The following is a 26,405-nucleotide window of genomic DNA, read 5'->3' as shown; positions in this document are numbered from 1 at the left end:
CAATAGAAAGACATAATGGTCATAGTTGTTAGAGAGAGTTTTCTATCCACCAATGTTTATCATGCTTATTAGAGGGCCAATCATATGTATTTGTGTGTGTGTGTGTGTGTGTTTGACAAACTTCTTTGCGTTTTGTCACTGAAATTGTGTTTTGATTTTTAATTAAAAACATCACCATCACAAATGTCGTTTCTGTGACAAAAGACAAAGAAGTTTCACTTAAAATGCTCGGCACACATACAATTTTTTTTAACATATATAAGTACAAGAAAAGGTAAAAAAAAAAAAAGTTTGTATTCTTAAACTCTAACTACTAAATAACAGTCCAATCCCAATATGAAAATGGGCTGTATAAAATAGTGATTTAGCCATGGTTATATGCGCGTACTTGTGCTGACATAGGGGTTAAATTATTTATGTAATGTTTACATTTTTGTTCCCTGTGATATGAGTTTGTGTTTCTGTCAATTTAATTAGTTGTACTGTAACCTGAATTAAAAAAACATAAGAAAGGAAGAAGGATCCGAGTGACAGCGAGGCTAGACAAACTGTGAAACTCGCCAGCCGAAAGTTTGGATTAAAAAAACTTTATTTAACTATATAAGAAAATGTGGTGTTGTTCCACATGCAGAAAGCTCCTCCTCCCACACATTTCACACCGCTGGTGGCGCTTTTTCAAGGAATATACTGAGAGAGGAGGGGAAGTGGTATATAAACCCCTCCTTTCTAATTGTTAATTGCACAAACCTGTGTGCTAAGTGTTTGTATCTAAAAACAAAACGTAGGAAAGAACATAATTGGGATATGTGTATATCCAATTGGAAACTGGATCTATGAATATGTATATATATTGATTGTATTAGTAAATAGGTTGTTAAGATGAAATTAGTTGCAATAAAATGTATATTCAAACAAATTGATGCATAGGTATCTAATATGATTGCTATTAACCAATTGGTGTCTGCCATATATAATATTAAACCATGTTATGCATCTAGATAGGTCTTAAGTCTTAAATAAGGTAATATATTTTAATAATTCATAGTACATTGTTTCTATGCATTGTATGTAAATAGATATTAAATAATTTACATATAGAATCACATCATAAATCAGTCAATATATAGTAGTGTGGAGATATATTGTAATGAGAAAGAGTTACTTGAAAACCCATTTGTTGCATAATGTGCATCTGATATGTTGAGATATATTGTTCTGATTGAACATTGTACATTGTAACAAGAGAAGAAGCCAAGTTCACAGACACTGTACATCTATACATCCAGTTATTATAGCATGACAATATGCAGAGTCACATAATAGATTGACAATGCATGATGCTGTACTTACTGTAATATGAGAGAGATAAACTTGATTATCAGAAGAATCAAGTTTATGTATGGCAAAAACCTCAGACGAGCAAAATCACACCTCAAAACAGTTCTCAGAAGCCAAACAATAAAAAAACCACCTAAACCCAAATCAATTTTAAGAAAAACATGCAAATGTACAACACATCAAGAGAGAAATACAGATTCAGATATATCCGATAATGAACATGTTCCCTGCAGTGTCTCCTTTTCAGAGAATGTCAGGCGCCTCATCGAACGAAGAAATACGATTACCAGGAAGGTCTTATAATACTACAACATCAGCATGCCAGTCATCAAAAAATGACGAGGCAAAAGGTGAAGATCCAGGAATAAACTGATGTGTCGCTCCTGCAAAGAAACTGAGGAACTGAACATTGAGGACACTAATGTCATTAATATTTCAAATTATACATTAACACAACCAGAGTTGAAACTTCTAAAACTAAAACTTCTAAATTTGGGACTAACTTTTGCACCTGAATTTTTTTTTAAATTTATTTGCAACAACTATTGATCTTTATAAATTTACAAGAAAGCTGTTATTGAAAAGATTTTTCAAGCAAAAAGATATTAATATGAGCTCATGTCAACTGGGAAATTCAAGTCCAAATAACACACAAAATCTGGATCAAAGTCAGACAGATCAGGGGACTGTTCCCATCTTTAATATGACTAATCAACTTAGCTTCAATGATCATTGTTATATACAGGGCATGGTAGAATTACTTGACCAATCGGACAATTATGACATGACACAGTCTTTCTTGGGAAGGAAGGACTCTGGTCTTCGAAATAAATCTAAATTCTGCCCTACCTTTTTAAAAGGTCATACAATGGATGTCTTTCAAAAAGCAGTTGAAAGAGATTTACTCCTTCTCTCTCAGGGTATCCATATCCCACAGAACATTCACCAACGACCAGACAATTTGGATATAGACCAACATGAAGCAATGCAATCTTTGAAAACCAACAGTTCTATTATAGTTAAAAGTGCCGACAAAGGCGGTGCCGTTGTAGTCTTAGACTATACCTACTATAAACAAGAGGCATTGCACCAGTTAAATGATCATGAGTCATATACCAGATTAGCATCTGACCCTACACACGATTTCTGCTTACAATTACAGGAACTACTTGATCTAAGGAACATATCTTCAAGTCCTGTCTTTACAAGAATTAGAATTTCTCAATTGTCAACATTCTATTCTACCCATTTTTCATCACCTGCTAAAAATACATAAATCCCTCCTTCACCCCCCAGGTCGACCCATTATTTCAAGTATCGGATCACTTGGGGAGCACTTATCACAATATGTCAACCATTTTTTACAATCTCTGATCACTGCACTTCCGTCCTACTTATTGGACACTTCACATGTTTTGTCACTTTTTCTGGTTTTACATTGACACTACATCACTTATGGGTTACTCTTGATGTTTCTTCTTTATACACTATTATTTCGCACATTGATGGCCTCACTGCTGCATGACACTTTTTAGAACTAGATGCTTCACTTTCCCCAGCACACATAGTATTTTTATTAGACAGCATTAATTTTTTATTAACCCACAATTATTTTATGGTTGATGGGCTGTTCTATCTACAGACACGTGGGTCCTGCTTCGCGGCTCCCTATGCCAATTTATTCATGGGTTGGTGGGAGCAGGCCCACGTGTTTGGAGATAAAAATCCCTATCGTCATCTTATCACATCTTATCATCGCTACATCGATGATTTGCTTATCATTTGGAATGGCACTATCACCCAATTACACTTCTTTATTGAACACATAAACACCAATCCATTCAATCTCATTTTCACTAATTCCTACCATCACCATCACATACACTTTTTGGATTTATTTTTATGTTGAAATAGATCTCAAGGTCCACACGGACATTTATCGTAAACCTCATGCTCGCAATACTTTATTGCATGCTACCAGTTGTCACAACCAAGGCCATTGGGGCGTTCCATTTGGGCAGTTCTTGCGTTTGCACAGGAACTGCTCTACCATGGAATCCTTTGAGGAAGGTTCTAAAGAATTAATATCTTGATTTTTGGATAGAGGTTATAAATTTCATATTATACGAGAAGCATATTTTAATGCACGTAACAAATCTAGACAGGACCTGATTGATTCTAATCCCTCAAGTTTTTCCAGTAGGAATCGAAAAAAGTCTACAGGTGAAAATATGGATAAAACTGTAACTGCTAACCATGATTCACCTTTTTTTATCACTCAATTTAGCAGCCAAACAATCCATATTTAAGCCATAATTAAAAAACATTGGAACATCTTGGCCACTGATGCTTTACTTAGAGATGTGATTTCCTTTCAACCAAAATTTGTTTAAAAAAAATCATATACATAGGGTAACATTGCATCACCCAGTGTTCCCAGACCAAATCAAAATCATAACCAAAAAACTTTATTTCCTGGGTTGCTTGGCTGTGGTAAATGCAATATATGTAAATATGTGCAAAAAAGCAAATTTTTCACAAAACAGCATGATACGAAAATATACAATATTTTGTCTTTTATAATGTGCAGTACTGATCATATTATTTACATGCTAACTTGTGGTTGCAATAAAAGATATATCGGGCTGACCACTAGAGCATTCAAGGTCAGAATCCGAGAGCATGTGAGATCTATCCTAAAGGAGGATCTACCAACCTGTGTCGAACATTGTCAGAATGGCAGCTTAGCAAACTTTAGGTGTGTTGCAATAGAACACATTCAATCTCATTTAAGAGGTGGTGATAGAACTAACCTACTTCACAAAAGAGAGGCCTTTTGGATATTCACAATGGATACTTTAGAACCAAAGGGGCTTAATACACAATGGGACCTCAAGGTCTTCTTGTGATAATCTTTATTGTTCTTTTGTAATACACACACTTGGAACTGCTGGGGTGCCATTAAGTACATCTTCATGCATTGTCAATTTATTATGTGACTCTGCATATTGTATAAATATACGGTGTCTGTGAACCTGACTTCTTCTCTTGTTACAATGTACAATGTTCAATCAGAACAATATATCTCAAAATATCAGATGCACATTATGCAACAAATGGGTTTTCAAGTAACTCTTTCCCATTACAATATATCTCCACACTACAATATATATTGACTGTTTATGATGTGATTCTATGTGTAAATTATTTAATACCTATTTACATACAATGCATAGAAACAATGTACTATGAATTATTAAAATAGATTACCTTATTTAAGACTTCATAGATCCAGTTTCCAATTGGATATACACATATTCCAATTATGTTCTTTCCTACATTTTGTTTTTAGATACAAACACTTAGCACACCGGTTTGTGCAATTAACAATTAGAAAGGGGGGGTTTATATACCACTTCCCCTCCTCTCTCAGTATACTCCTTGAAAAAGCGCCACTAGCGGCGTGAAACGTGTGGGAGGAGGAGCTCCCTGCATGTGGAACAGCACCACATTTGTTTATGTAATTAAATAAAGTTTTTTATATCCAAACTTTTGGCTGGTGAGTTCCACAGTTTGTTAGCCTCGCTGTCACTCGGATCCTTCTTCCTTTCTTGTGGATTTCCGTGATCGGAGAGAAGCCAGCAGGGACACGGATGCTTCATGTGACTCCTGCATGGCCAAGAGGAACGGGACACGGTGTAATTCTAGTGAGTACTTTAGCGCACTCCACACCGGTTACCTACACCGAGGGGCCATTCTTCATTGCTGCTGAACAGCCAGGGAACCAATACATGGTTCAAGGCGGTCCTCCCCCTGGGCCGACACTGCAACTCCCCCACGGTTAGTTATCGCGACTAATTGCACTTCTATTAAACTACCATAACCAATCATTCATGTTTTGATAGGATTTGTAAAATAGTTAAATAGGAAAGTTTTATTTAAAGATAATGAACTGATATGATCTGTTGGTGATGCTTCTGCCATCTTTTCAAAAGGTGTTGAAAAAACAGAAACGACTGTATGTTGAAAACACAGAAACAGCATGTAGTGCAATTGTTTGAAGAGATAATTTACTTTTAAGTAATTAAAATTCGTTACAACCGGTGTAAAGAAGAATATAGCTGATACATCCTATATGTGATCCCTATCGACATTTATTAAGCTATTTGTAGCTATTAATTAGGTGGGTTTTACAATAGAAACCATCTGCTCCATGAAAAAAGGGTAATTAATTTTTGACTCAGTTACTGGAAAACAATCATAAAACCTTGCTGCTAAAGCCATTAAGTATTACTGTGGAAACAGCTTTAGCAGCTGTTTCCATTTATAAATGTCTACTTACCTTAATTAAGACATGTTTCTTAACTACATTTTCTAAACCAACCCTTGCATGATATGCATATCCTACTTTACATAAAGCTTGTACCTGTCCCAGGGTGCCTATCATTTTTCCGTGGTCAGCGGACACGTGATTTATATATTTTGTCATTACAGAGATATTTCAAAGCTATCAAGTTGTAATTTTCTGAGCAAATAGTTAAAATTATTAGTGCGCTAATAGTGTTTTTTTCTTCAAAATTCAAAAGCAATATACTGTTTAGTTGTTTTAAAACACTTACCAATAAATAGTACGTTCACACGTTACATCTGCGTTATGGAAGATCATATGAGTAAAATGCAACCATTTAGTTTAAAGTATTCCACCATTCAACATTTATTATTGACAAATTAGTTCCATTTTATCAGGCAGGTCACCCCTGATTTTTTTTTTACCCTGATACCAGTGCATTCGGATAATAATCCTACCATTTATGACATGAGCCAGTTTGGCAAAATGGTATATTTAAACCATTTAGTGCTACTGGGGCATATAGCATATAATGTGGCCTATTCTCGTAACGGTAAGCTGTGTCAATCCATGTCTAAAGAGCCCTTTCCGGTGTTTTGCTATTCCCTTAGCCGTGCACAAATAAAGGCAATTTTGAAGGAAGCACTCAGGATATGAAAAAAAATATAAAAAGCTTACTCTGTTTTTGTAAGGTACGCCACCAAGCCCCACCCCTGGGGCGCGCCCCATGGCAAGAGAACTAGGTAGCGCGCTTAGACCTACGCACGCACGAAGGAGCGGCATCGCTGAGGCATGACTTCAGCGTGGGATCAACACACCCGGGTCCTCACATGACTCTACCGCGCCGCGCACAGTTCACGCGCGCATCACTGAACCACCAATCGGCTGGATCGCCGGTATTCTCTCACCTGATGCTGATTGATTTTCTTTCCTTCAGACCCCCGCTATTGGAGGGTTTTGCCACGCCTGTGTTCCTGATTGGTTCCTTACCATTTATTAGCTGGGTTCTCCCACTCCTTCATTGCTGAGCATAAACCTTTGTTTATACGTTGTGCTCGCTGCTGTTCCTTTTGTTCCTGCATTGTTACCTTGACCCTTGCTTGTATTTTTGACCAGTCCTTTCTCCAGTCCTGAACTTTGGCTTCACTTCGGATTCCTACTCTCTCCTACCCTTTGACCCCGGCTAAGTACCTCGACAATTCTACCCTCTCTACTCCTGGACAACGGCTCATGGACATCGACCATTCTCAACTCTTCTACACTGAACCACGGCACGTACCATGACAAACCCGACCTCTATAACCCTGACCCGGTTACACGACTTGGATTACACACTCTGGACCAGACTGTATGGTTGTAGGTTGGTGCCCATACATCCCCACCTCAGCCCCGCGGTCTTAGTCCTGTTTGTGGTGAGCGCAGCGTGACATTATGCTCAGCCCAACAAACATGGACCCCACTGGGGTGGGTTGATGATTGGACACCCATGAAGGGTGGTTTCAGCAAGTAACCGGATCTTTCGCACGTAAGGACCAACAGGTTAACCAGTTAAAGCAAGACCTAGATGCCCTTACTAACCAGGTTAGACTGTTGACCACATCCATCGTTAATCCCGGACCACCCATGGCTAGTTCGGCTCCGGTGACTCTGACCTTTGAACCGCGGTTGCCAACTCCCAACTGTTATGCAGGGGACCCCATAGGATGTCGGGGGTTTCTGCACCAATGTTCGATACAATTTGAGCTGCTTCCCTCCCACTTTCATTCCCCACGATCAAAGGTGGCATACAGTATATCATATCCCTGCTGACCGAGGACGCCCTGGCATGGGCCTCTCCAATCTGGGAGCAACGTCCGGACCTGATGTCGGATATCGCCCTCTTCATCGCGGTGTTTAGGAGGGTGTTCGATACCCCGGGCCGTAAAGTTACTGCCGCTTTTACTCTGCTCAACATTTCCCAGGGAGACCGTACATTGGCCCGCTATGCGTTGGAGTTCCAGACCGTGGCTACTGAGACTGGCTGCAATGATAAGGCCCTATCTGCAGTCTTCTGGTATGGTCTGTCCGAACTCCTCAAGGACGACCTGGCGACCCATGACCGACATGTTGCACCTGAGGAGCTGATAACTCTCTGCATCCGTATGGACCAGCGTCTTCAGGAAAGAAGAATGGAGAGAAAGATGCAAACGTCCCCGAAGTACACAACCTTCTTCTTTTTCCGCTACCGACCAGTGTTCCCCACAAAACCTACTGTAGACGAGCCCATGCAGCTAGAAGGGACCAGCATTTCACCGAGTGAGAGGCAACAAAGAGGCGTGCTGGATTGTATCTATACTGCGGCCACAACTGAATCTAGTGACTAACTGTCCACTGAGACTGGGAAACGCCACAGCCCAGTGAGAGTCAGGAGGATCACGCTGGGCACTGCAGCCTTACCCCCTCCTTATCCTTCTACGAGAATCTATCTTCCTATTTCCTTATCTGGAGAGACCTTGCAAGTCAATATACAGGCCTTTCTGGATTCTGGGTCAGGAGGAAACTTCGTGGATCAAGGATTTGCGATCAGGAACCGAATACCATTGCTACCCAAGGATCGTCCGGTGGGTCTTGAAGCCATTGGCGGATGACTGCTGCAGCCTGCGTTCATCTCCCTCCAAACGGCACCCATCAGGATGTCGACCGGAGACTTCCACTCCGAAACCATACAACTGGACGTTATTCATACCCTTTCCGTGGACATCATTTTGGGCCTCCCTTGGCTCAAGATCCACAATCCTCTCATCGACTGGACGGAGTCCGTACCACTACGCTGGTGTTCCCACTGCTCGGTGTATTGTATTCCAGGTTCCAAGGCGGTGGCAGGAATGGCGGTAACAGCATCAGACATGATACAACTGCCGGCAGTGTATGAGGACGTCCACGATGTGTTCGACAAGCGCCAGGTGGAGGAACTTCCACCACATCGAGTGTCCGATTGTCTGATTGACCTATTGCCTGGTGCCATTCCTCCTAGGGGAGGATCTTAACCACTGTCCGTATCCAAAACCCAGGCCATGAGGCATTATATCCAGGAAAACCTCCAGAGGGGGTTCATCCGAAAGTCCTCGTTGCCGCAGGGGCAGGATTCATTTTTGTAAAAAAGAAAGACGGGTCCCTCAGACCCTGTATAGACTACCGTGGTCTAAACAAACTCACCATAAAGAACCGCTATCCCTTCTGTTGATAGCTGAACTTTTTGATAAACTTCATGGAGCTACTATTTTTACGAAATTACACTCGCGATGGGCATTACGAATACCGGGTCATGCTGTTTGGTCTCTGCAACACGCCGGCCGTCTTCCAAGATTTTGTAAGGGACCTACTGGACCGTCATGTGATCGTATATCTGAACGACATTCTAATTTTTTCTAGATCCACTCAAGAACATACAGGCCACGTCAAGCAAGTCTTACACCACCTCTTCGCTAAGATAGAGAAATGCCACTTTCACCAAAAGTCTACCTCCTTTCTCAGCTATATCATCTCGGATACCGGCCTCGCTATATGACCCCGTCAAGGTTAAAGCCATCATAGAGTGGCCATGCCCTCTGTCCCTCAAGGCTATCCAGAGATTTCTTAGCTAGGCCATTTATTACCGTAGATTCATTCAAGACTTTTCTTCGGTAGTAGCACCTATCACAACGCTGACCCTGAAAGGAGCTGACCCAACTAATTGGTCTGCTGAAGCTCTTCAGGCCTTTGAGAGTATAAAGAGAGCATTCGCGTCAGCACCCATTCTCGTACATCCAGAGTACATGGGTAGACATACAGTCCAAGGCATCGGTGCAACCGAATACAATCCACAGGTAAGTAATTCAAATCTTCTTTGAATCCCTTTAGTGGTGAGCAATAAGCATAAATCTTGTATCATGTAGTGGCTCTTAGAATATATAGAGCATCAGTAGTGTACCAGAAAATTATCACCTATAGCTCATATAGTAGTAGTCGCCCGGGTAGGCTAATAAAAGTGGGATTTATGGAGTACTTGGGGGACACAACAACCAAAAGGTAAAAGTATACCCCGTTCACCACCACACTTAAATGAGACTACTTAGACCATATAAGGTGTCTGGTATTGAAGGATACATTTGAAATCCATAAATAACTCACTGTTAGAATGAAGGTTCAACGGAGCCTAGTTGCAGGTAGTGGCTCATCCAAGCGTGCATCCGGCTGTGGTAATTGATCGCAAGAGAAGGCAACCTCGTGAGAGGAATCAGTGGAGCACTGCAAGCAGGGTAGGGCGCAGGTAGAATGCAGATAGAAACAGCACACCATGAATAAAAAATCTAATTTAATGAGTGACTGGAGACATAACAAAAAGGAACAGAGTAGTGCACTCTCTGTTCCTTTTTGTTATGTCTCCAGTCCCTCATTAAATTAGATTTTTTATTCATGGTGTGCCGTTTCTATCTGCATTATTACTGTGCCCTACCCTGCTTGCAGTGCTCAACTGATTCCTCTCACGAGGTTGCCTTCTCTCGTACATCCAGACCCTGCTCTACTGTTTATTCTTGAGGTTGACGCCTCCGACGTCGGAGCAGGAGCTATACTCTCCCAGAGAAAGAACCCACAAGCCTGACTCCATCCATGTGTGTATTTTTCTAAAAAAAAAATATTTTGCCCAAAGGAACTATGATGTAGGGAATCTCAAACTTCTCGCGATCAAGATGGCTCTGGAGGAGTGGAGGCACTTGCTGGAAGGCACAGATATTCCGGGCGCTATACTGACGGACTACAAAAACTTATTGTACATTGAGGGGGCACGTCAGCTTGGGTCTAGGCAGCCAAGGTGGTCCTTATTCTTCACATGATTCAATTTTGTAATCTCTTACATTCCAGAGTCAAAAAACATAATGGCTGACGCCCTGTCCCGGCAATTTCTACTGGAGGACAACAAGGTGGAACACCAAGAGACCATTCTCCCTCCCACTTGCATTCTGAGTTAATTCACCCTACAATCTGGGTGCTTTATCTTAATTCCCAGCCTATCTATACTCATATCGAACAGCCTATGCCCTTCTCCCCCCCTAAATATCCCGTCAGGATCTACATCATTGGCAATGGAACAGTTAACCTCATAACCATCAAAACCCAGCCTCCTCTGGCACAGCGTATAAGAGGCAGGGCTGCGGAGTAGCATGCACTTTTCTTGACAAAGCTTTTAACCACGAAACAACCGTCAGGACGCATGGCGGCATTCAGAGACATCCGCTGTGTAGTAGCTGTTTTGGCGCCTGCTTGAGCGCCTCTCCACAGCAATACTAGCTGATTTATTTGGTGCTTACTTTAAACTATTTATAGTTTTGTTGTAATGCGGCCGTGATAGGGGGGCGTTTTTAGAAATTCCCTCCCTGTCATTTGGCTCAACTTACTCTACCACTGTTCCAGTGACACTGTTACTGGGTCCACATGCCTGCATTCTGATGCATCAGCTGTGTGAAAAGTAGCAGCTGTTTCTGCTCTCGCCTGAGCTCCTCTTCACAGCATTACCAGCTGATTCATTTGGTGCTGACTTTGAACTAAACTAGAGTTGTGTTGTAGCACGGCCATGAGATGGGGAATTTTTTTTAATAGAAATTCCCTTCCTGTGATCTGACTCAACCTACTCAACCACTGTGCTTGTTACATCGTTACAGTACTGTGCATGGCATACTGCACTCACGCATGCCTGTACTAGAAGCAATCCGTGGCCTGCAGGGTTCTGCACCTAGGGGTGTGGCGAGGTCATGCCCATGATTTCACGTGAGCGGTTCGCTCTCATTGGCTGAACCGCACACATGACCCAGCCATCACGTGGCAAAATCAAAATATTTTGTCTCGCCATGCATTGGTCGCCTCGTTGCTCTCTTGCACATGCGCTCATGTGCGCTCTATGGCCATGCGCATTGCCTCCCTGCCTTTTGTTTTTGGCATGTCACTCAAGCCGTAGCTCTTAATATGGCCGCGGCTTAAGTAGCAATTATCCGTCCCATATTTGCTACTCAATCCTGGTTCATAGTAGCTATTACCTCCTCAAATTTGCTACTTTCTCTACAGCAGCCTTGTTTGCTTATACTGCAGCACCTTTACAACCAGCCACAAGTTATGAGTCACTTAGTGCTCTGTACATTTTAATAGGGCTTTGCACTGCAGCCTTACCACAAATACATGACCTGTTTCTGATAAACAAGTGTGCACCTTCACACACTATCCTGGCAGATATCAGGATACAGCCATACGCCACCATCATTAGATGGACAACCATGCAGCTGTGTAGTGCTGTCATTACTACAGTACATGGTATACATTTTGAGGCGGGCTTTCTCTCCAAGCACCTATATCAAACACAATGTCACCATTTGCACAGATCCCTAGATTACCTAACAGTGTTCTAATAAGATCAGTTTGGATACCTCTAGACTCTGCGTGACACGTATTGCCCTCCAGAACCATATTTATAGACTATTAGACTACCTAATATGGTTCTCTAATAAGATTAGTCTGGTTTCTCAAACACAGGTGTTCTGGTACCCATAACAGCAATTTACAGTATTACTACACATTCTTCTGGTAAAATCCCCACCCAACTGCTCACCAGCTTTGTCGTTCCTTTTAAGTTTCACTTTTATTACCCCTATATTTTATGTCATTGTACTAATAATGCTATTTTTTTAACCTTATAGTCTCTGTTTCTATTTTACTTTGGGGTAACTCTTGCAATAGAGTATCTACACCACAATCTCTTATCATGATTGTGATTCCTGTCCTAATATTATGTATATTCCAATTTCTTTGTGTTTATGACCGAGTGCATGCCATCTAGGGACTTCAAGTTTCTCAACCTCCACTCTGGGGGATAAGACACCCGTGTCTGTTTTAGTGTATTTCTTCTCCCCTAGTGCACCCACTACACTCCGAATTCTAAGAGTGCTGGTACCTATTTTGTTCCGCTTTAAAAACAGATTTACTGCTCACTGATTCCAGTCTGGAGCCTGATGTACCCATTGCTGATTCCTATGCTCCCACTTGGAAGACAAAACTTACTTCTTTCTGATTCCCCTGCACTATCTGATGCATCTCAGCTGATTCTGTATGTAATGAACTCCTGATTGAACAGAGTTTTAAAGGCAGGAAGTGACTGCTTGTGAGGGTGGCTGTTCCTGTTGCAACAAGCACGGTGGGTTACAGAAGGCCCCAAATGCCAACAACAGCTCGAAGTCTGCAGGAACCCAGGCTTCCTGTTCCCAGAGGGCTCTACATGGGAACAGCAGGGAAGCAACAACCCTGCACTACAGACAAGCCTGCAGAAACTGAAGTTTGTCTGGAGAAAGCAGAGTATGCCAGACCAGCATACTAATATAAGACTTTAATATATATTGCGCCCTGATATTGTTTTGTATTTCATGCTGGTAACTGGCCTATCCATCCAGTCAGGTAGTTAAGTCCTTGTCAGTCTAGTAAGTCTCCAAGGTGGAGTAGGCATTGTTTGTATGCTTTATGTTTTGAGGGACGGTGTACCCGATATTTTATGTTGCCTTCTGATCCCCCTCTCCCTCGAGGACTTGTTTAAACAAAAAATTTACCTGTATATGTTTCTCTGACCTCACTACAGGCCAGTCTGTCACAGTCGAATATCCCAGTCTACTTGGAGACCATTCGGACACAAGATAGAGCTGAGCCTCTCCTCCATCAGTCTTAGGTGCAGAAACTGGGTGTGTGACCACCTCTGCTGCCTACTGCATGGCACTGTGCCTCAGCCATCTTCTCTTTTACTTTCCGCTTAATATCATAGAAGTGTATCTTATAATTTTCAGGGCATTGCTTAGCCATTCCCAGGCTAAAGACCTGTACACACATATCCTCCCAGATTCTGAATTTTTATGTTTGGTGTTTGCTGGGGATAGCAGTAGATGTGACGAGATTGTATTAATGTAGCTGACTCTCGGTTTAGACTGAATTGTGTAGCAAGAACTTTTTTATTTAAAATTATAGTGTCGGGAGTGACAGAAATCGGGGGCCACCTGTGAGCTAAGGGAAATGTTTCTGTTATCAGGTCTGAATTTAGCAAACAAATGTATGATGTAAAATGTAAAAAAAAATTAACACTGTACTTCTGTTATTGGTGTTCTTACCTGATAGTCAACCAAAGTAGTCATAGTAGTGCACAAAGTGATCCACCAGGACCTTATTCTCCTCTGTATTGAGTTACAGGTTGCTCGTGATGCATGATAACGAAGTCTTGCAGGTTGTGACGCGACAGCTGGAGACTGGGTAGAGCCTGTTTCTGTCTCCATGATGTCTCATCCAAGAGCCCTCTAGCTGGCTCTGTTCCCACAAGCCCCTGCTGGATTCCCATACCTTGTCCTGCCTCAGCAGCTCTAGGCCTCCTGACCTCCCCATCTTCTACCTACCATCAGTCACACTCTACTCCCCATATCTCTTCCACTCCTCTTCCTGCCACTCTGCTGACTCACACTCCTCTCATGCCCACACCCACTCCCACTCCTCTCATGCCCACTCTTCCCACATTCAGCCCTCTCCCCCACTCCATGTCACTCACTCTCGAAACTCACAAAGACAACAGGAAAAAAACTACAAGAACCTTTTCACAGTGACAAGATAAGAAAATTAGAAATAAAAATATAATGACAGAAGAAAACTCCCTCAGAACTCGCTATCAAATCGCAAACAAAACACGCCTACCACCTAGGTGGTCTATCTCTCACTGACTCCCATAGCACTGACACATGCCATCTAAACTAGGACCTTTAATATAGTGTATAAAGCATTTTGCTTTGAGGTTATGCTAACTCTAGTTCAAAACAAAAGTACAACCCGTGCGATTTCTAATTTTTCATAGACAGTTTAAACGATATGATTTGTAATATAGAATGTGGATTTTTGGCTAGTTTTAATTCACTACTTATGATCATGTCTAAGGCCTCGGTCCCGCTGCGCTCGTTGGCGCGGGCGGCGGGTCGCGAGTTCCCCACCAGCAGGGGAATCCTCGCGAGCCGGTCCCGGTCCCCACTGGCTGCACAGCTGATTACACGCTGTAGCGCGTCAGCCGCTGGAGACACCAGAGAATGGTGTTTTCTAGCTTTGACGCGTGACGTGTGTGGCTGTGAGCCAATGGGGAGGGGAGGCTTCGGGAGGAGGAGAGGCTTCGGGAAGAGGAGAGGCTTCGGGGAGCGGGGAGGAGTGTGGAGGGACAGCAGGTGAGTGCCTTTCTCTGTGTGTGTGTCTGAGTGCGTGCATGCCTATCTGTGTGTGTATGTGTGTGCCCGAGTCCGTGAGTGCCTGCCTCTGTCTGTGTGTGTGTGTATGAGTGCCTGCCTGTGTGTGCGCGCGTGTGTGCGCGCGTGTGTGTGTGTATGAGTGCCTGCCTGTGTGTGTGTGCGCGTGTGCGCGTGTGCGCGTGTGTGTGTGTGTGTGTGTATGAATGAGTGCCTGCGTGTGTGTGTTTAAACTTACTTTCCAGCTCCAGCCCGAGTCCGTGGAGGGAGGGGGGGGGAGAGTAGCGGGTCCCTCCGCTCAAGCCACGCCCCCTCCCTGTCAAACCGCCCACCTCCCGATCAAACCTCCCACCTCCCGCCCACCTCCCGATCAAACCTCCCACCTCCCGCCCACCTCCCGCTCCGGCTCCCGCTCCCTACAGACCGCAGATCGCGGTCTGTGTATCTCAGCGCACCGCCTGTCAGCAGCGCAGGTGCGCTGACTCTGGGAGCGGGGCCTTAGCCTTACTTGCAGCTACTGGAATATCCTTCATTGTGCAGTGCTTACAGATCAAAAAAGGGAATACGAAAAGCATTTTCTGTTTTGTTATGGGTCTAGCAAAAACAGGGTGAGATCTACAGTAAAAAGGGATCTCAAAAAGTCCTTTGCAGTGCACTCTCAATCCACCTCAAAGGGGAGGAAGAATGATGACAAATGCACTATGATGGTGGTGTTCATAGCCAAGGGTGGGATAAAACTTTGTTAAAAAGGAACAGAATGAGTAAAGCATCTTATCCTGGTCTAGGGGAGGGGAAGGGTGGAAATAAAGGAGCCAAAGGTATAGTAGGAGGTTATCAATATCCCCAGAGGAAAGTGCAATATGATGTGTGCAGAAAAGAAAATGCTAACCAGTGCTAATGAACAGCTACCTAAAGTAAATAATAAAATAGTGAGTGAATGAACTCGGAACTACTGTATGTCCAGTGGAATGAAAATCACATCAGACAGGAAAACATGTGAATACATACGTGTCCGCATGTACTTATAATTCAGAACACAAATATCACATTCGAGAAGCTCTTACAAAAGTTGAAATCCCCTAACCCCCCCCCCCTCCCCCTCCTGAATGTTCCAGTTGCTAGGCATTTCTTTCAGGCAAAACATAATGTTAGCCAATTGATATTCCAAATGATTGACTCGGTGGGTCCACTTAGGATAGGAGGTAATAAAGAGGAATGTTTGCTCCAGAAAGAGAGTAAATGGATATTTACATTAGATACAATCAACCCGAGAGGGATTAATGAGGCTGGATTTGAATTATTTTCTCTAAAATATTGGCTTTTTATAAATATAGAAATCGAAGGATGTGGGAGAGTTTGGAGTTTGGACCATCTTTGATTCTACTGTACTTTGGTCACAGATGTCTTTTTAAGTTATTTTAGTTACTTTAATAGTATAGTATCTATATACAGTAGTATGTCTATATCATGTATTTTTTATGTTTAGTTTTTACCACTAGCCATATTGTTGGCAATCCTATAAGAATAATGTTTAATGTGTAAAGGTTTTTGTATATACTCCTTGAGTCACTTGTTTTAGGGATTGGGAAATACATTATTACTATTTCTTGGGCTCGATCCCTCTGGTCTGGCTTCCTGCTAGTGGTGCTGCCTGTCACGCTGCATTCCATTGTGATAGCGTCTGGCCCATCTGAGGCTTTACTCTGTGAGTCATGCTGCATTTCAGCTTGGTTGTCCTAGGGATGAGTCTTGTTTGAACCTTCCTAGATGGATATAATATTTTGAGATTATGTATTAAGTTACTCGAACACATGATTCCTAAGTTATTTTTGTTTATTATTTACTATATTAGTATTGTTATGTTTATGTAACAGATTTTCTGGCCTAGCCTGACCCACCCAATCTCATATTGGCCCCTGTGGTCTAACCAGTCCCCATTACAGTGTAGTGTCTGGTGGTGCACCTGTTGGCAACAGGACTCCTGAGTCTCCCGCATGATGTTGTGTGGGGATTGCCAACCCAGACAGGCAGCTGAGGTAGTGTACTTGAGTCCTACCTAGATCCAGTGCAGTGCCTCCCCCTCATCAGGATCCCAGCGTCCGCTTGTGGATGGTCCTGGTGAGAACTCCTCTGTGGTGCACTCCTCTCTGTAATCACTCCACACTTACACACGAGGGTATGATTGAACAAGATCATCTTTATTGCTTTGCGGTGGGCCAACTGCCCTTCACAGCGGTTGTACTCAGCCGCTCATGATTACCGCACTTCCCTTTGAAAGGTGTCCTTTCCCAAATTGGTGGATTCCCTATCTCCCCTTAGAGAGATAGTCCCTGTGCCAGGTCCCTGGTCACAGTCTTATGAGCTGCATTCTCCCAAGTCTGTACTCAGACTTGCTCCTAACTCCAGCAACTACAACCAACTCTACTGAACTCTTCTCTCATAACCTCTGAACTCCACTGAACTGCTAACTTTTGGCAGTGCTGTGCCTTATGTATCCTCTGGGGGCAGGCACAACTCCGACATCACTAATTATGGATTCAGAGCATGTGACCCCTCCCATCCATACATAGGGCACCTCACCAGGGTGTGAGGGCAAACCTCCATAATTACTGCTGGCATGCCCATAACTTACCAGGCCTTACTGTCAGCAGGAGAGATGACTGTAATCCATTTTACAGCATGGCTAAATTCTCCCCCTGGTGAATCCCACCGCCCCGGCTGGGACCTAAATTTGAAGTACCTTTCTTCAGGAAGCACTGTAAAATGAATGACATACATAATTAGTCACAACATTGACAGATTCACACAACATTGCATCAAGCAAGCCCCGACCAGCAGCCACTAACTTATGCAACAGCCATCCTATTCCCCCTAATAATAGTGACGAGGATCGGGTTTCTTAACTTCCCGACCCCCCATGTCCAGGACTGTCACACTGTAATCACGTGGCAACCCCCTTTCAGGTCGATACACCACTTTATGCTTATAGACATTCCTGCCTATACTCCACACCCGCATAAGGTGCGCTATCCTGTCCTCGGCTTTGCTGCCCTTATTGGCAACCCCCTTATTTACCATATACTCTTCTATGGTCTCTCGCAACCACGTGTCCCTATTATCCTCGATCTCCTGCATGAGGGGTTCCGGAACGTAGGGATATTCCAAGCCATGGGAACTCTTGTACTTGGCGGTAATAACCCTCTCAGCCCGGCTGCACCGAGTCAAATTAGCATTCCCTGCCCTTCCTGGCAACACCCATGACAGGGGTTCGTCTGGGTCCACGGGGTCCGTCAGTATACTGGGACCCATGGGCTCTATACTGCCGTGACAGATTTGAAACCACCGCTCCTGCATCTCCTTTTGCCGCTTCTCTGCTGTAAATTCTCCCTTAGCCCACCAGAAATCTACTACATCCTCCCTTTGTAATAGAAACCGAGTGCGGTCCATCCATCCCACATAACCCTCGAATAATGGGGCCCACCACCGGGTCTCCCTAACCTTCTCGGGCTCTGACTCTAGGGAGTCTCCCTCCTCTGTCCCCCCCCAAGAAGACACCCCCGATGTCCCAGTAGATCGGGACTTAGGCCACCCCACACGCTTTGGCCTCTCCTCCAACTTCACAATAGCCACGCTAGGGCTCCAACTACTCATGGATGCCTCCCCCGAATAGCCTCCACCCACCGACCCATCATTGGACGTATAACTCGCCAGTCTCTCCCCAGTCCGTTCCTCCGAAGTTCCCTGGGACCCTCCCGACATTCCTAAACTGGAAGAGGACCCACGGGAAAAGGTGACTGTAACAGGGGCTTTATCTAGGGCATGGGTTTGGGCATATGGACGGGCAAATGGTATCCGCGGGGTTCCGACCCGCTCTCTACCCTTAGTGTCCATGATCCCTGCGAGGACTCTCCGCTGGCTGCGCCTCACCCTTCTCGACTCTCCTCGCAGCCTGCCATCTCTTTGTTGTCACAGGTGATCGGGAAGCACTGCCCGATCGCCGAGGCATCTTTGTCATCTCTCCGGTCGTTCCGCTACCTCCGCCGGAAGTGATGTCATCGCCGGAACCGGAAACTCCGCCATCTTGAGATGGATCCCCATGCGGGATCTCTTCTTCCAGGACAACGTCCGGAAGTTCCGCTGCCTTCTCTTGCACCGCCTGGGCCTGACACCGCCTTTCCTCCACGGATGCCGTCACCGGAGCCTGGTGAGAACAAGGGCTGCTCTTACCGCTCCGCAGGGTGGGCGTGGATCGCCCGTCACCGCTGGATCCACCGGTCCCAGGAATGGAAGGACTTCGCCTCTCGGCCTTCCGCTCCACTGGCGACACCCGACTCCTCTCACCGATACTCCCGGTAAGTGGTAATTTCCTCCTGTTTTCTCCACAGGATACTGCCAAGGACCGGATCACTGCACCGGACAACACTCTGGGTTCCTCATCGGAGGAATCCGTTCCTATCCTGCTCGGGGTCACCGTTCACGGCGACCGCCTTTTAGTCTCTCGGTCGGTACGCTGACTGACCGTTCCTTTCTCCTCGGGCTCGGCATTAGCAACCGGCCCCGATCCCCATTCTCCGGGATCCGCACCTTCTTTCCACAGTGCACCGGGGGACCCAGCGGACAGCCTAGCCGTATTCCCCGTGGGTTCGACAGTCTGGATGGGCACAAATGTAGGCATAGGCCACAAGTACTGTGTACCACATTGCGGGCAGCGCGCCGCCGTGCCCACGGTACCACCGGGTAGCCTGCATTGTAGACAGAGGCACACCACAGTCTCGGTGCCCTTCACCCGAATCACCAGTAAGCCTCCTGGTACTGAATATGGCTGGGTAGATACCATGGCAGTCGCTTCTTGTGGACAGGCCATTGTCTTAATAGGAGATACTTGCAGCAGCGGTCTGTTCTGTGAACTGGCTCCGCGTGACTGGCAAGCAGGGGTTGAGTTGCCAGCCACTCCCTTGACTAGCTCCACCCTCATCTGACAAAGCTGGAAACCACCCCCACTTGTAGCAATTATGGGCGGGTCCCACAGCTTAATTGGATGTCCTTTAATTGAGGCCGCACCTTTCACAGTCCTGGAGGGCGCGGCCACAGCTTTCGCGCCATTACCCCCAACATGGTGGGGTTCTTTCTTTGGCGCCAATCCCAGCCAACTGTCTGCAACTTTTGCAAATGCAGAATTCTCTGCAACGAGCCCACGCGGTCTCCCAGGGAAGCGGGAGCCGCCATGTTGGTTTGCCTTCCCAATCACTTTAGCAACTGAGGTGGCTTTTTGTATAGCGCTCACCGGCTGGCAGGCAGATCCTTCGTTTCCACCAGCCACAATCACAATGTCCTCAACACTGTCCTCCAGGGTAGCACCCCGGGACCCTAGGCAGGACCAAAACGGTGCGGCTACAGCCTTAGCACCACTCCACAGCAAGCTCGTGAAAGTCATTTCCGTAGCATGCTCTTCACCCGCACACACGCTATGTGCGCTCTCTCCATTAACCTCCGTCCGCCATCTTGGACCTTCCGCACCGCGCGGATCCTCCACTCTTGCGGTTGCCATTCTTTCACTGTACTTAGAATTATTGTACATGGAGCTCCTTTCTGCGGGGCAGCTACCACACCGGTACAATAAAGATTACCTTGATGCACCACCTTGTGTACCTAATGTAGGCTGGACTTGTGTATGCACTACCTCAGGCTAGGCTCACTCTCTCTGTGTCTGCTGTATCTCCTTCCTCCCAGTCTGTGCTCCCTTTGGTAAGTGGTCTGGAATGGGCTAGAGTACTCTGGCTCTTCCATGCAGTACTGGGGCATCTACCTACTGTTGGCTAGCCTAGCGCAGACCCTCTCCAGAATTCCTGACCACGTTAACAGGCTATCTCTTTAGGCATCCTACCAACTAGCACTGCCTCAAGGTGACTAGGACAGCTATAGCCCGGCTCCAAACCCCCAACTCCTTTCAGGCCCCTAGGTCGTCCCTGCGAACTGACAAAATCCATCAGCCCCCTGACTACCCCTAGGTCCGTCCCAACGCAGCACAAAGTGGCAGCAGACACTCACCCTGTTTCCAAGTGACCTAGCAAAAACCTGTCCTGTTGACAGGTATCTCAGCAGCGCCTCCAATTGTAACGGATTTTCGGGCCTAGCCTGACCCACCCAATCCCATATTGGCCCCTGTGGTCTAACCAGTCCCCATTACAGTGTAGTGTCTGGTGGGGCACCTGTTGGCAACAGGACTCCTGAGTCTCCCGCATGATGTTGTGTGGGGATTGCCAACCCAGACAGGCAGCTGAGGTAGTGTACTTGAGTCCTACCTAGATCCAGTGCAGCGCCTCCACCTCATCAGGATCCCAGCGTCCGCTTGTGGATGGTCCTGGTGAGAACTCCTCTGTGGTGCACTCCTCTGTGTAATGACTCCACACTTACACATGAGGGTATGATTGAACAAGATCATCTTTATTGCTTTGCGGTGGGCCAACTGCCCCTCACAGCAGTTGTACTCAGCCGCTCATGATTACCGCACTTCCCTTTGAAGGTGTCCTTTCCCAAATTGGTGGATTCCCTATCTCCCCTTAGAGAGATATTCCCTGTGCCAGGTCCCTGGTCACAGTCTTATGAGCTGCATTCTCCCAAGTCTGTACTCAGACTTGCTCCTTACTCCAGCAACAACAACCAACTCTACGGAACTCTTCTCTCATAACCTCTGAACGCCACTGAACTGCTAACTTTTGGCAGTGCTGTGCCTTATGTATCCTCTGGGGGCAGGCACAACTCTGACATCACTAATTATGGATTCAGAGCATGTGACCCCTCCCATCCATACATAGGGCACCTCACCAGGGTGTGAGGGCAAACCTCCATAATTACTGCTGGCATGCCCATAACTTACCAGGCCTTACTGTCAGCAGGAGAGATGACTGTAATCCATTTTACAGCATGGCTACATTTATATATTGGATGAATCACTTCCAGGTTATTATCTGGTTCTGGTGACAAAAGTTGGTTATTTATGTGTGTTGTGGATCTGTTATTTTACCTAAAGAAAGGTCCATGTTAGGACCTGAAACGTCACTGCTGTCTCTATGGTGTTCCTAACTAAATTTTATAGATACCATATAAATGATTAACTAACGCAACGTCAGTGAATCATCAAAAAGAAAGCACATTTAGTGGTGCCCTCCAAGGCTAATTAAGTTAAAGCTATACAGTACATCTGAACCATTGGCAAAAGCCATTTAACACTGATAGCTGACAGTGTAGTATGATCCAAGACTGAATGCAGCAGCCTCTGATAACAAATATCTTATGGATTCTACTCAACGAATGTTGAATTTATACTATATATGGAGGCAAATCATGTGGTTCATCGGTAAATATTATGAACATCATATATTTTTGTGACCAATATGGAAGCATGATGTGGTTAAATGGTCAGCAGTTAGAAACTGTTTAATGCATTTTTAAGTGAGGAATACCATATGACTGCCTAGGCTATAGGTGGTGTCATTAGAGTTAATAGGATCTGGATCTTTTATCTAGAACAAAATAGAGTGATACATGGTAATCACCCTATTAAAGGTTTGAATGGGTTGTGTAGCCACATGTCGCAATATATAAGGCTGATTTTTTTGAGTCAATTCAAGATATCAATTTTTTATGTGAGTGTGAGCTACATACTATCCATTCACCTCTACAGCAAGATATATCTTGTGCAGCCATTTAACATAGTCAGCAGCACCACATGTTATTTTAATATTTGTACGTTTGTTCACCAATTCACTATTTTCACTTTTTGTAGTCACTTTATGATAAAAAATAAAAATTAGCCTTGGAGTGTACCACTAAAATGTACTTTCTTTTTGATGATTCACTGACGTTGCGTTCGTTAATCATTTATATGGTATCTATGAAACCTGAGCACATAGGTTGCACCCATTGATAGAACGAGGCAATTAGGTGTTATTTAAATATTTAGGATTATCTTATGTTAAGTGAGGGGTGTGCTCTGTTTTGTGATTTAATAACTATATTTGATACCTTTTTGCATATATACAGTATATGTAAGTAATACTCTATATCTTCTGAGGGAAGCCTGCTACTGTATATCCTGAGTTATGATATATACATATGTCATTCCTTTTGCTATAACATACTTACTATACAAACTAATATTTGGTCTTTCTGCTTACTCTAATTTTTTCATTGAAATCCCCCATAATGAAGTTTAGGTTACAATTTCCTTTTGTTGTTAAGTTGGTTGATTTCATGGTAGAAGTCTCCTACTTTTTTATTATTATTATTATTATTATTAATAATAATAATAATAATAATATCATCATAATTTACTCATAACGCTGAGCAGTATCATAGGGTTGGAGGGAGAAAGTCAATTAAATAACAAATATTAACAAACATTGTTACAGTATGCCTTGCTGTTGGGGCATTATTTGAGATTATATCAACTAAAGGATGATTCTTTATCTTTGTATATAAACATTATAATATAATTGTGTATTATCTTCACAAATCTGATATAGTCTCAACTTGGTTAGTATTCCAATATAGCCCATGTAGGACGAACTACTTCAGAAAATATCTAAAAGTGTTTAAAAAGATTGAAAACAAATTCCAGTAAAAAATAATGAGAACATAAAGTCCAGCAAAAAAATTAGGAATAAAGAAATCAAGTCCTTGGTGAGTAGGGATATTCTGATGAAGCTACTGTAACCTCATTAACTCTGGTGCCGCTGCAACGCTGCAGTAACGCTATTATGGCACCAAAGGATTAACAAGGCGGGAGTCCCATTTAAAAGCATGGATCCAACTCAGCGCAATCGAAGTGTCGAAGACAGTGAGTCTTGCTACATCTGTAAGCATGCACTCAGGGTCCCAACTAGTGTGGTAGATTCTCCAGATGTATTAAGTAGATTAAATTTAAAATGTTTAAGATGCACTTCTCTTCTCATTATAAATAATAAACTAGAGCACTCCTGTGTTCCCACATTGTCAGTTTTTAAACATGTTAGTTTGCGGTCAATGTGCTCTTCAATCGTTCTCCTCCTGGTGTGTCACACTCACTTTTCCACTGATCTTACTCCACCTCTGATAGGACCACAACCCAGCATGGGCTATCTGCGTATACCTATGAATAGCAATTTTTAAAAGTGATCAAACTATGTACATGCATACAAATACATTTACTGCCCGTGAAATATTCACACAGTAGAGGTGCCACTCTTGCAAGGATACTCTTGAGGGAAAAAAACAGCATTTTCATCCTTGTCTTTTTTTTAAATGCAGTTTTATTGCATAATGTTATGACTTTAAGGATTTTCTACTTTTTGTTTATTTTTTTCCCATTTTCCTTAGTACAAAAATGGGGATACTTTCTGGGGGGTTTTCTGTGAAAAGTATGTACATTTGCATTTTTCTTAAAAAGACAAGTTTGTAGAAAATCAGAGACAAATATCTCTTCTTTGTTTCTTGCTAGCCACCTTTATGAAGATAAATTGCTATGCACCTATTGATCTGTTGTCAGGAATGGACAAAGCTGAATGACAGGCAATACTTCAAGCCAGGTAATCTTAAAGGACATATAGCTGAGGAAACAAATGCCCATCTTTCTGCTGATTTCATGGTTGCGGTCCTGATTACTTATTAAACGATACTGTAAAACCTTTACATTTAAGCAGAAATCAATGAACCTAGTATATACCTTGCTTCCTTTATGTTGCATATTTCTTCAGCAAAATGAATACAACAAGCTTAAGATATATCAATGCAGCCTTCAAAACGATACAATACATCCTAAATATTATACAGTCATAATGCATTCATGAGTATATTTACTAAATGGGGCTCTTCCAACAAACCCTTTCTGGCGCTGGGCCTGGAATGGGCCATAATGTGTCTTCGTATACCAGCAGGTATTTAATAGTATGACAATACTCAGTAAATACAGTATGGTCCTCAATTTCTACTGCGTTTTGAATATCCAGACAGCATTTGATATGTTATTTTTTTAATTGAGGCAATTTCAACCATATTTTACATAGTTAAAAAAAATATTTTTGTCTTTATTTTTTATCAGTGAGTTTTATTGTTTTTGAGAAGATATGGGGGTATAGAAAAAAAGGGGGGAACATCCCTATATAGTAACGGAGAAACAAAAAGGTCAATGTACATTATCAACAGCTTCAAAGCTCTTAGGTCCAGATACATCAAAATCCATTAAAATTGAGTGAATATCGCACCAGGTAAAAAAATAATAATATATATATATATATATATTATATATATATATATGTAGCCCTGGGTCCTTTTGTGCACTGTGACCACCTTACCAGGGGCGATCATGAGCGCTGCCGAAGCCAAGCGGCAGAACCGCCATCGTTTCTGGAGGGTGGGGGCCGAGCAGGGAGCGCTCCGGTGCTCCGGAGGCGCCGTAGCGGCCTGACAGCACAGGGCACAGCCATGTATGTTCCTCGCGCATGCGCAGTGTAGAAATGGAGCAGGAGGCCCCTGTTAGTTCGCGCATGCGCAGTAGGTGCGCACGAAAGGGCAGCCAATCGCAAGGAGGCTATAGCAGGGACTGCAAGTCCCATAAGCCTCAGGAGCGCGCCACATGATGCCAGGGCGCCAATAGGAGTGCAGGGATCTCGGCAGGCTGATATTGATACATTTCGCGTGCTGAGCCCACGCTAGGAGTCAGGACCAGGAAGAGCTAGAGGTAGGAGGTGAGTGCAGGGGTTTGTGACCCACTGCATTAGGCCAGCAGCCCCGTAGGCCCCAGTTAGGTCCTGAGCCACCTTACAGCTTGTTGTACTGCAGGGACAGACCCTAGGTTAGGGACTCTGCCCCTTAGTGATATATTGTCAGTGAGGGACACAGCGGATGCTGCGCTTCCCACAAAGAGGTTTGGGATCAAGCCTACTATACAGAGAGAGCAGGACTATCTCCAGGGTGGGATCGCCCCTAATGGATCACCGCGCTGGTGGAACCAGAACGTCGCGCAGGAGATCGGTGGATCCTTTTTGAAGATCTTTTGAAACCCAGGTGCCGTCGCACTGGGCAGGTATCGTTATATAAGTGCACCAACAGAGTACTCACACATAGTGGCAGCGCTGCCCATGGGACAGGGGGGTATACTGTGGACACGGTGTGTGGGTACACGGTGGTGGGAGTGGGGTACATACTCTCAAGTAGAGTACCTGACATTGGGGACGTATAAAGTAATAAGATAATAGTAGCGATTAGTAGTGTTACAGGGTGACACAGTTATTATTGTTGACGCATGTGTAATGTGTTATGGTTTGATTCTGCATATAGTAAACTGTTATACTTATACTCCTGTGTATGTGGTTACTATATGTGGGTCCTGTGTGGGGTACATTCTACACTCCTAGAATCCTACACCAGTGGAGGCACTGTAAGTAAGATCATTCCAGAAGATTCACCCCAGGCTCTCACTAGAG

Source organism: Ascaphus truei, chromosome 4 (genome assembly GCF_040206685.1).
Source record: "Ascaphus truei isolate aAscTru1 chromosome 4, aAscTru1.hap1, whole genome shotgun sequence".
Lineage (NCBI taxonomy): Eukaryota > Metazoa > Chordata > Amphibia > Anura > Ascaphidae > Ascaphus > Ascaphus truei.
Note: the sequence above shows the minus strand (reverse complement) of the source record.